This window comes from Ischnura elegans, assembly GCF_921293095.1.
Source record: "Ischnura elegans chromosome 13 unlocalized genomic scaffold, ioIscEleg1.1 SUPER_13_unloc_3, whole genome shotgun sequence".
Classification (NCBI taxonomy): Eukaryota; Metazoa; Arthropoda; class Insecta; order Odonata; family Coenagrionidae; genus Ischnura; species Ischnura elegans.
Window position 1 is genome coordinate 2776567 of NW_025791659.1, and position 12136 is coordinate 2788702.

Consider the following 12136-nt stretch of genomic DNA (forward strand, 5'->3'; position numbering starts at 1 on the left):
TCGATGTCCTCATTGATAAGTGCGATTGAATTAATAATATTGGACGGCGATGAATGACGATAAATTTGAAAATCGTCGGCGTAAAGGTGGTAGTCACAATGCATGAGGACATCAGGGAGGTCGTTTATAAAGAGAGAAAAAAGAAGTGGGCTAAGAACTGAGCCTTGTACCATCCCCACGGGATTAGGGATCCAGTTTGACTGTAGGTTACTACTGACCACCACTGCTTGAGTGCGACCGCTGAGGTAAGATCTAAACCAGTCAACAGCATTCTTTGAGAAATTTAGGGTACTCAGCTTGCGGAGGAGCAATTCATGGCAAACGGAGTCGAAAGCCTTGGTGAAATCGAATAATACTAAGATCGTCACCTGGCGTTTGTCCATTGCCTCACGAATGTCCTCGGTAATTTTTAAGAGTGCAGTTTGAGTGCTATGTCGACCACGGAAGCCAGACTGCAAGGGGTTTAGTAAGTTAGCAGTGGATGTATATGAGCTTAATTGCTGAAATACAATCCGCTCAAATATCTTGGCAAAAGCACATAAAATTCCTATCGGTCTGAAGTCATCAGGTGTAGAGGGCTGGGGGCATTTAGCAATTGGGTGTATAAGGGAGTGCTTCCAGGTCGCAGGATAGTGTGCCGTTTGAAGTGAGGCATCTATTATATTTAGGAGCGAGGGCAAAATGACAGGTAGAGCCTTCTTAATGCAAGAAATGGGAATTTTATCATGTCCTTTGGAGGTGATTTTTTTGCACGCGCTAAAAACTGAGGACGATGAGACATGTGAGAAGAAGAACTGATTATGATTCGCTGGAGGTGGGATATGAGGTTCGAGGGAGATTTGCGGTTCACTTTTGACAAAGTGATTATTGAGAACATCTGGATGGATATTTAAGATATTGCTATTGGTTTTAGGAGGTAAAATTCCAAGATTAGGAATGGATTTCCACATAGATTTAGGATCGCCCTTTTTTCCTAGAGTGCGTTTGAAATGATTTTTTTTTGCATTGCGTATCATACTCTTCACTTGGTTACGTAATACGTGGTAATCCACGAGTCTCCTCAATTGGATGACTTTCTGCCCCGATACACACAAGCCGATGCGGGCAGGGCGAACTGTTGTAAGAAATCACAGGGGATGAATATGAGGAGAAATTATTGGAGAAGGTATTTCATCATAGTATGAGTATGTACTTACCTCCCTCCAACCGCCACCCCAAATGCGCACCCAAGCGCACCATATGGGAGTCGCCCAAGAGCTGATGTCCGAACATCACTGGCCCTTCCATGGTCCGCAACTGAAATTATAATAATAATAATAATAATGATTTATTCGACGTTAAACACAATACAATGCAATAGTCTTCGTTAAAGTCAATGATATACTAGATGAAATGAATGAATGCAAATGCAAATCATGAAATGCATTCATAGAGTAGAAAGCTTGGCTAAATATCCACAGGTGGAGACAACGCTTAAACTTGGGTAATGAACAGTCTCTGGCCTCTCGAGGTAGGTGGTTGAAAAGGCACAGTTATATATGGTCAAAAGATTTGCTTGTTGTTGACAGCCTACATTGAGGCTGAATGAGATTATTTTTTAGCGTAGTGTTATGATGGTGAACGTCACGACCAGTTTTATGGCTGTCCAGGTTCATTTTTACATTTATAAGACATTTAAATATACATTGACCATACAATGTCATTATGCCTCGGAGAGCAGCAGGGTTTGCGAAAGTTCACTAAATGCTTTCCTTTGCATTGTTTGTGTTGTCAAGACACGAATGACGTTTGCATGCAACCTAGCCCCCCCCTTTATCCTCCACCGCTTCCCCCACTTCTAAAAATAAAAAATAAAAAAGTTGAAAGGTGATCCAAAAAGCATTTTACGTATCTCATGGAGAAGCAAAAAAAGGAACACATACGGAGAAGAGAAATTGCAAAGTTTGCGTTGCATTCTCGCGATGCCATCACTCATGCTGACAAATTATACCACCACACGCGCCCTCTCACTTCCAATCCTCTTCACTTGCGCCCAAATTAACTCTATCGGATTGTATTTACAGTGGTAGGGAGGAAGGTGCACCACTAAATGGCCCATTGAAAGGGCTAAATTGTCCAACTGATAGGATGAAGTGATTTTATTTTTCACCACGTAGTCTTTTACCTTATCGAGTAGTTCCTTCACTGTGTTACTATCACTAAACAGTACGATTTGCTGTCGCAGCCAGGATTGAATTTGTGTTTTCCAGTACGCTGTGTTGGGAATTTTATTGGAGATTTCGGAATGATAACTCGCATTATCCATCACTATATTTGACGGCCGGTCCAACATCCTCAACAGTTCTTCAAACCACCAAGTAAAACAATCCGCATTCATGTCTTTGTGGTAGTCGGAAAGCGGATCTCTACTACCTGATCTAAAAACTAATCCCATACCTTCGATAAAGCCCACCACACTAGATCCTGCATGTGCTACGATTAATCGCCCACCCTTCCCTGTAGGCACCTGTAGGTAGGAAATTCACCCAAATATGACGCTGGCAGTAATTTTGGTTGACCCAAGTTTCGTCCAAGTACACAATCTGTTCGTAAAGTGAGTTCACTCGGGGAGAGTGCATGATTTTCAGAAATTTCATCCTGCCCTCCCTGATGTCACTGCGCTCCATCAATATTCTTCTGCCATCATTTCCCAGTACATATCTAAACCCCAGGTTGTTGAATATTTTTCTAAAAGAAGAATATGAACCACGATATCCTGCAGCTTCTTGGAAAGCAATTCTCACCCTTTCCACTGTTGGATATATACCTTTATGGTACATATTGAGAAATATTTGACGTACTAAATCCTCATCGAATCCGTCAATTTTACTCCGATTCGGATATGGCCCTCTCTTCTTCCTCTCTGTTTCTTTCCCGATGTTCTTGAGGAGCGAATAAACGTAGCGGGTGGACACGCTACATGCCGTGGCTGTCTTTTTCACAGCTTTCACAGCAATATTCCGTATAATTTGGAATTCATTGGAATAAGTTCATTTTGGTATTATGAATTTCTACATCCGTTTTAGAGATTCATAGGGTTTGGAAATGAGAAAGTTCTCATTTATAACCGCAGAGACGATTACCCCATACCTGATTACAATCGATTTTTTTAATTGGTCGGTGAAGAATTTTATGTTCTGCATCATTTTTTGCGTAGTCATGGAGATAGCTGATGAGAATAATATTCTCAACCCCCAACGATGAATAGTGGAATCACTTTAAGTTTAGACCCGATATCTATTGTAGTGTATCATAAACAGAATTTCTATGTTAAAGACCGGCGCGTCGGCGAGGCATTACGTTCGCCTTCGGCGATTCTTTCAGGTCGCCTCTTTAGAAGGTTCGTACCGGGCGCGCATTGAAGTCAAGAACCGGGTAACGGGATTGGACGCCGGCAGCCAATCGGGGTTCCTCTACCATGGCCAAATGGGCTTGGGGAAACTCTCTAGTGCACAGAAACTCTGCGAGCACTATAGCTCACCACAAGATTGAAAAAACGTTATGCATGCTAATGAGTTATACTGCCACACACTGTTGGAAATGGTGATATTTTGATGCAATCCCTTCATTTTAGAATTTTTCCACCAGCTACTATTTAAACAATTTTAAGAAAATCTACAATATAGAATATATGATTGATGGCTACTTGTGTATCCATCCAATACTTCCATTGTTGTTGCCAATTGTAGTGAACAATTTACATCTTTTATTTAAAGAAATGGAAAAAATTGTGCAGCGGTAAGGTGATAATGTGAAGTGGTTCAGTTTGGGGCGTTAGCGAATAATGAGAGGGGAAATCCTATTGGGTTGGGGTTCCAACACGGGAAGTGATTGGCTACTGTTAAATAAACCAAGTGAAGAGGGACCCTACCATAGCCGGCATTTGGGATTGGAGTAAAGGAGGAATTGCCACTGGTTAGAGAAGGCTTAGTACTTGGTTATTGGGATGTCAATGACGCACAGTGGTCCCAAATCGAAGGAAGCTGGAAAAAAATTATAATGTCGTAATTTCAAAAATGAAATTTGGTAGCAGATTTCAAACACTTGAATCCCATTTCGACAATTTTTTTATGCTATCCCATTATTTCAAAAATATTTGAGCTATTATTCAAACAATTTTAAGAAAAACCTATAGTATGGCTGTCATTGCAATAGGCAGTAAGTTGTTGTTAATAAAGAACTGAAAACAGTTTCACTTTAGGAACTAACGACATGAAATTGACAAGATTCGAATCCACGACCATCATCATAGCCAGCGAGATGCCAAAATCAGAAAAAATACTCACACTTATATTTTTGGTATCCAATTATTTGATTAATCACACTAGATGAAATAAATTGACCGATACAAAGGGCATTGAAGAGAGAAATGTTTCAATTTCAATAAAAGTCACTTACATGTACTACAAAAACGAATTTTAAAACAATGGTCATCCGATATCACCCTATCTTACTCAATATCACCCTGTAAATCACTTAAAATAAGCAGATTTTCACCTCAACTCATAGGCTATTTATCTGCCGCTTGAAATTGGTTCAAAAACCAGAATGTAAAAATGAAAAAAAATGAAGAAAACAAGTCCTGATAAAGGCAAATATATTCTCCCAGGCATTGATGTAGTTCTGAAGTAAATATTTAATATTTCAACTGACCATAAGTTCATATTCTAAGAGCTGCTGCAATAATTACAATGTGTGGCTTAGATATTAAAAGTCTTCCAAAGATATCTTCCATAAGAGGTGTCTTTCATCCTAATTGGCTGTTGAAAAAGTGGCTATTTTTTTGCATGAATGGATATGTAAGTTGAAGTTATTAAGGTTTGCAAAATATGACTATATAATTATCAATATTCTTGTTACTACAGAGCTTCAAAGTCTGCAAAAAACACTTAATTCTTTTGTGCTACAAAAACATCCTGTGACGTCAGAGTGCAAGTAAGCAGATTCGCTCCAAGGCAATAACAAATTGTAACGACCATAACAGAGGCTCACCGAAGCCCTGCCCTATCTGTGGAACAGGTACAAGACACAAATGGCCCGCCACGTGCAGCGCGTTCATCCTGATGCGTTTGCTAAACGTGGAAGGGAGGCCGTGGAGAGGTGTGACCTTCTTGTGACTGCAAGGCTGTGACCTTCTTGTGTGGGAAGGGAGTGCATCCCTACCTAGAGCACTTTATTCTGAAAATATTTGGATCCTCATGGAAGGACTCCCCTGGGGACATGTCCCGTAGCCTCTCATGCCTCGGGATAGAAGTTATCCCTTCAGGGTCGACCCTCGAGGAGGCATGCAGAGTTGGTGAGGAAAGAGGTAATGAAACACAAGTGACGAGTCGTCCTCCTTGGAGACATGATATTTCTTCATAATTTCATAAATGTACTGTTTTCGGCAGTGGGAAATGGTTTAACCCTTTGGATACGGCGGAGTTTTCGTCTTAGCATGACTTCTGTACTGAGCCCCAAGAGACTTCTTTCTCGTGGTACGGAGCATTTTTGGAGGACATTCGTTAAGAAGGCTCTCGCAGAACCTTTTTCGAGGGACACAGGGACTTTGCATTATCTCATTATCTCGGACTCCAAGAGTAGTTGTGCTCCCTCCTTTCCGGGTTTACGACCATACTTGCGGCATTGATTCGCAGTCAACTTATGTATTGCGCTTATATGTATTTAGCAAATGGATAATAGTTGCTTGGACGTAAATTGCAGACTTTGAATTGTAGTCCTCATTTTTAGCTGAGCATTGTCAAATTTTAAACGAAGTTTTAAGGCCATTATTAACACATTTAACGCAGCAACAATTTCCATGTTAATGTTCATACATAACTCGAAATATAAGTTAATATTTGTCATGTTTCGTTTAAAAGTTGTAAACGCTACTCAAAAGACAAATAATTCAATTCTTAGTGTATATTTCCTGAGAAATGAACAAATATACATATTTCGAAAATTGACTGCATAAATAATTTAATGGTTGCTTATTTCTTCTCCAGAAATGATGATTTAGCTGTGCGCAGTTGAGGAGCCGGGAAATTGAAACGTAAGATATTTTCAATGAACTAACCGGTACGACAGTAATCTAGAGCTCATTTTGTAAGTCATTTAACTACTCTCATTTACTCATTGCTTTTAACACGTTGAGTGCCGGCCACAAGTTATAAAACCCCACTGAAAAATCTAGCCATTTCTACTAAATTTGAAATTTTTTTCAAAACATTAGCATCAAAAATATATTTGTATTGATGTGTATTTCAATAAAAATGGAATATGCTCTTTTTTAGAACAATCAGGGGCTTCTCTAAAAATAAATGGTGGAGACAAAAATTTCTCTAATTTTAATATTAAAAGTGCTGCATGTTAGCTGCTTATTATATTCATACAAGTACAATCAATGACTTAGAAACTACTTCGAGCCATAACCCAGAAAATGGCCACTTTAGCAAAGTTAACAAAATCGTTATCCTTATCGCAGAAACATGGTTCAAAGACGAACAAGATTGCTTTAAAAGCAGGAATGCAATGAAAACTATCATTTCTTGATGATGGGATGGATTGATTGATTTTCAAATTGCTGTCAGAGCGGTCAACTTTAGGGGAGGAGGCCACCGGCTTAGAGGGATGAAGATAAGGCCCAGCAAGGGTGAGCTCGTCGAAGAAAGGGTCCCGGATGAGCAACCTTTCGGATTACACCCATGTCTCGTGTAGCGCAAGGGATGCGTTCCTTGGGGTCTTTGCGCTATACGAATTTGCGTTATACGAGAGCGTTTTAACATTGGGAAGATAGGGATGCGGTCCTGGTAGCATAGGTCTTGGGTATTGAATTTCCTCTAAAACATACATATTCCCATAAATAGCCTTAGAAAACATTATTTATATAAATGTTTATAGTTTAAAACATCTTTAAAGATAGTATGCACGCATTTGAAGACTTTTATTCACGTTAAAAAAATTTCTTACGTGCTTTTGAAATTCCCTCCTGTCGTGCGGGTGGGCTAACATCTGCCATCTCAGGGGTTCGTAATGCATTGCCGGCAGTTGACGATTTTTCAAACCAGTCTAAAAACAACTATTGTGTCACCCAGGCCCTTTTGTCGCTCATCGAAGGGACAGGCAAATGCTACTTTGAATGCCATTTCATAGCTAGTGAAGTTTATGAATGCTAAATCATTTTAATTTGAAGTCCTTCGAGTCATTAGCAGCTACGTGAAACAGTCTTTAAATGCCTTGAAACCTAACCCAGGTAGATAAGATTCCTATTTTTTGCCATTTTCTCTTGGTTTTTACTCTGCATGGCTCTATCGAAATCACCTTCTACTGCTGAACTGTATTCTTGAGACGCAGAGGGCCTACGACTGCGGGGAGGGAACGAAGCTATTGTGTTTGAGACTCTATAGGGGACCCTATTATATGTCGATGCTATTCATGCGCAACTCGGCCACCGCTCTACTTCTCCCCCGTGAATACCGATGACCTTGAAGGCTTTAGCGTAGACCCTCTACCTGGAAGTCAATCGCCCCATAACCTATGACGGCAAAAAATGTCACAAACCGTATCGCTGAAAAAAAAACTCATTTCCACTAGCCCCACGCTTAATTAATGATCTAAATTAACTCATTCTGTTAAGGAGACGAGATAAATTACTTCGGTAGGCCGGCTTTCTGGACCCAATGACGAGTAATACTTTTGGCCATTGCACAGCAATGGATTTCGATTAATATATAAACAAAAAAGAAGATTTGAGGCAAGCAATAATATTAATATGCGTAAAATGATAGAAAATTCGTGTGCACTTAGCGCAAGTTCACGTTTTATCACGAGAGCGTTTAAGATTTGTGATTAGGCTACACTGCGTTGCAATTTTTCCCCAAGGAACAAATTTGCGCTATATAGAAATTGCGCTAATCGAAATTGCGCTATACGAGACATGGGTGTACTTGATCGAAAGTGCATGATAGGAAGAGTACGTTCACAGCAGTCTGCCGTGCCAACATACTAGATACGTTCATAGCAGTGAAAGGGTTAAAGATAATGAAACACAAACACACAAGTAATTGATTCTTTTACGCACCACAAATTTCCGCCGATAGCTTTGGATTTCAGAAGAAACGTCTTGCTCGTATTTCCACCATTTGTGGTACCGCTACCCGCTTTTGGAATGTCTATTAAAAGACCCATTCTTGTCCTGAAAGTCTGCCACAATTCTTTGCGAAAAAGGTTTGAAATTACAAAACTCGATTTTAAAGAAGTGCCAATTTTCTAGTAACACTGACTTCATATACATTTCGTTAAAAAGTGCCACTTCCATATGCATACATCAACAACACTTAAAATACCACTTTTGCAACACCTTATTATGAAGAAAGACACCTCATGGTGGTCTGATAATTTTTACAAAGCAATAAGTCACCTTTGAATGTAAGGATTCAAAACTCCCAAGTTCATCCCATGGCTGGTAGTGGCTACACAATATATTTTATTACTCGATGTGAAATGGCAGACAAACTTACCCATATTTCAGGTCTGGTTGCAGACACAGGAAGCTACACCTCTGACGGTCTCCATCCTATCAGGCTGACCAGGATCCTTCAAAGCTGACTACATTCCACCATCTTCTATCTGACGCAACACCTCTGCTTTTCCTTGTGACCACACATCTCGGAGCACTAGATAAGAAATAAATAATATTAGAACCAACTGAACTTATAAAGAGTAGAAGGCCCTACTGCCTTGAACTAAGAGCTTGAGTATGCACCAAGCCATGGAAGAAAACTCAACATGTTATTCAAATTATGCCAACAAACTAACTTTGCATTTCTTTACAAACAAAAGTAAACGAGCAACACAAATGTAAACTCCAGTTGCAAGAGTCAAGTAGCTGCAATTCTAGAAAAAACATGGCAGTCGTGGGACTGCCGTTGGATGTGAAAACTTTTTATTTGAAAACTTTTTGACATGGATTGACATGAAAAAATGTACAAGAAGCCTATGCAACAAACTGGATTACAAATTTAAACTCGGAAAAGCCAAGTTACTAACAGAAATTCAAGAAAATAATTTTTATAACTACTGCTTAGAACAAAATGGACGAGTATTGTCAACACTAAACGTAGCAATTCTTTCTGCTTCAGAATATATTTTCATACATGACGAATGAGCAAATATAAAACTCTTTATTCCCCTCCCTTCGTTAACAGCGAGGCAGTGACGATTTTGAGGTGACGGTCACGCAAGTTCAGTTTATTTTACCAATCTGAAAAAAAGTGCGCCAGTTCAAAGTAAGAAGTTTTCACTTCAAAACTGTCATGCAAGTGTTTCCTTTTTTATATTTCTTCAATATATAGTCGTAAACACTCATCGAATTATATGGCACAACATTGGAATAAGCTACTCAAATTGAACGCATAAAAAAAAATCGAGTCACAAGTACATGCCTTTTACCAACCTACAAAAGCTCTCAGTGTGACATAAGAAGTTTTCACTTCAGAAGTGTTACATTACAAATATTTACACATGCGAAATTATTGTGTTGTAAATATTCAGTAACCATTTTTATTGGATATTTTTTTTCGAGCATCTAGTTACCACCTTAGCTGAGAAATGTAAGATAAATTGGATCATATACCAATACTTAAGAGGTCCGTGAAAGTGGTTTTATTTTTCGCTTATATACGTGCTAAATGAATGATAAATAATGGTGAATGATAAAATAAATGATAAATAATGGTTCAAGAACGTTAAAAAAGTGTCACCATGGGCGACAAGTTTGATGGACTCACAACTGAGCCTCCAAATCCAGGATAATCACCTCTGGTGTCTCCCCCAATTTCACTATATCCATGTGCTTAAATATGAAACAAGCATAATGTGAGACATTATCAACAAATGTATGCACAAAGATAAAACAAAGAAGTGGGGTAAAACCTGGGAACATAATAAAAAATTTCTTTCCTAATCTGCTATTCACTGAAGTTATGAACTCACCCGTGGCAGTTGTGATCGTGGGGCCCCGTCCTCCGCAGACGTCTCAGCATCCTAAAATTGTAAACATTAAATTGCTGGGAATAAACTATGTTTCCGAGTAAGGAAACACTAGAATTTGGGTGATTAGCATGGACTGAAATAAGTATCGGTCTTGTCTAATATCGAGTGAGAACAAATGGTCGACTCACATAAATAGGGCATAGCCCGTCCACCTCCCCATTCAAAACAACCGGTGTTTCCTCCAAATGAACGGAATCCGTTTCCTTAGACATGAAAGAAACAAAAGGGAGACATTTTGCACTAATGTTTTTACAAATGAAGAGGTGGGATAAGTAACAAAATGAAAATTTTCTTATCTAAATCTGCTATTCCAAAGTTCTGTACTCACCCGTGGCAGTTGTGATTGTGGAGACCCGTCCTCCACAGATGTCTCAGCATCCTAAAATTGGGAAAATTAAATTAACGGAGATGAAATATGTTTCCGTGTAAGGAAAAGGTAGAATTTGGGTGATAAGCATGGACTAAAATAAGTATTCCTCTAGTCTTATTATCAAGTGAGAGCAAATGGTTGACTCACGTAAACAGGGCATTGCGCCTCCACCTCCCCATTCAAAACAACTGGTGTTTCCTCCAATTCAACTGAATCCATATCCTTACCCCTGAAAGAAACAAAGAAACAAGACATTTTTAACTTGTGTTTGTTCAAATGAAAAATGAAGAAGTTCAATAAAATCCAAGCACTTGTTCACAACTCTCCTCTTCGATTTCTGCTGTACACCTGTCTTTAACTCACCCTCACAGGTAATGGCGATGGTGGGGATATCTTCTTCCTCGGTATATCGGCGCCCTAAAAAAGTGAAGCATAACATTTCCTGAGATAACCAAATAATATCAGATGAAAATTACAATACAAATTCATGATAAGGTATTCTTAAGTCGCCCATGGCTTGCCACTCGCCCTTTCGAATGTGCCACAGGCTACATCCAGAGTGAAGAATAATCTGGGAAATGTCCTCCCCTGAAATTAAGAAAAATCTAGGTAAGAATTTCGCTAAAATTAACACTCAAACTTTCAATATCATATTTTGAAACAGTTCTTCCTTTACCTACCTCGAGGCGTTGGAGGTGCCTGAAAAATATCTGGCGTCGCGGGAAGACTCAAATTCTCAGATGCAAGAAAAATGTTCAAGTCATTTATGTATCCCTAACAGAGGATAAAGAAACCCAAAGTCACATTTATGCTTATGTTGGTTCGGGAAAGTGAAAAGTTGAATTTGGATGTTTTCCATGATATGCAATAAGTATTTTTCTATTCTAGGTATCAAATATAATTATAGCATTAACTGACATATTCTCCGACATATGCCTCCTGCTGGTGAACCTCGACTCTGTCCTATGATATGAATGAAGAATGAAGTAAGACATTTGAAGTAAGACAGAGAATGAACTGGAATGCAAACTCTATCCATATACAAAAACCTCTCATTTATTTTTATTTTTCATCCAAGTACTCACCTCACCGCAGGCAACGCTCTCTCCTCCGCAGCTTCAGAGTTCTGAAAAGGAAAACGTAACGTTACAGGGCGTACAGTAAAAAGCTTCATGGGATATGAGAAATGTCCTGTATACTATAAAAAGTGTAAATAACTCATTGACTCACATCCGGAATATTTTTACTTCCGTCTCGAGGAGAGCTGACGGAGGCGAAATTCCCACTTCCTCCGTTCTTCTGATGTCAGCGTTCTTAAAAAGGAAACATAATGTCAATGGGGATATCGTAAACAATTTTCCACTACCGAAAACAACGAAGTATATTTATGAAAATATGGAAAATATCATCAATATCCGTCAACATCCGTCTCCTCCTCCACCCCGCATGCCTCCGGGAGGGATATCCCCGAAGGGATTACTTCAACCCCGAGGCATGCGAGGCTCTCCCGCATTTCCTCTGGGGCGTCCCTTCATTCTTGACCGAATGCACTAAGTATATAGTGCTCCGGGAAATTATGAAATAATCGAACGAATAACACAACCTTTATCTCATGAAAATTAAGTTTTTTCAGTCATTGGAATGTATCATCATGCCCCAATCTTCGAGTGAGTTTCCTCGTCGCAACATATT

The 12136-nt window shown here is 39.3% G+C and overlaps 1 long non-coding RNA gene across 1 annotated transcript; it reads right to left on the minus strand.

Moving 5' to 3' along the window:
* Positions 1 to 1036: 1036 nt before the first annotated feature.
* Positions 1037 to 8551, minus strand: LOC124172865. Its single transcript, XR_006868304.1, has 3 exons — positions 8541 to 8551; positions 1197 to 1296; positions 1037 to 1114 (listed from the first exon to the last, which is right to left on the minus strand). It is a non-coding gene; the product is annotated as an uncharacterized LOC124172865 (long non-coding RNA).
* Positions 8552 to 12136: the final 3585 nt, after the last annotated feature.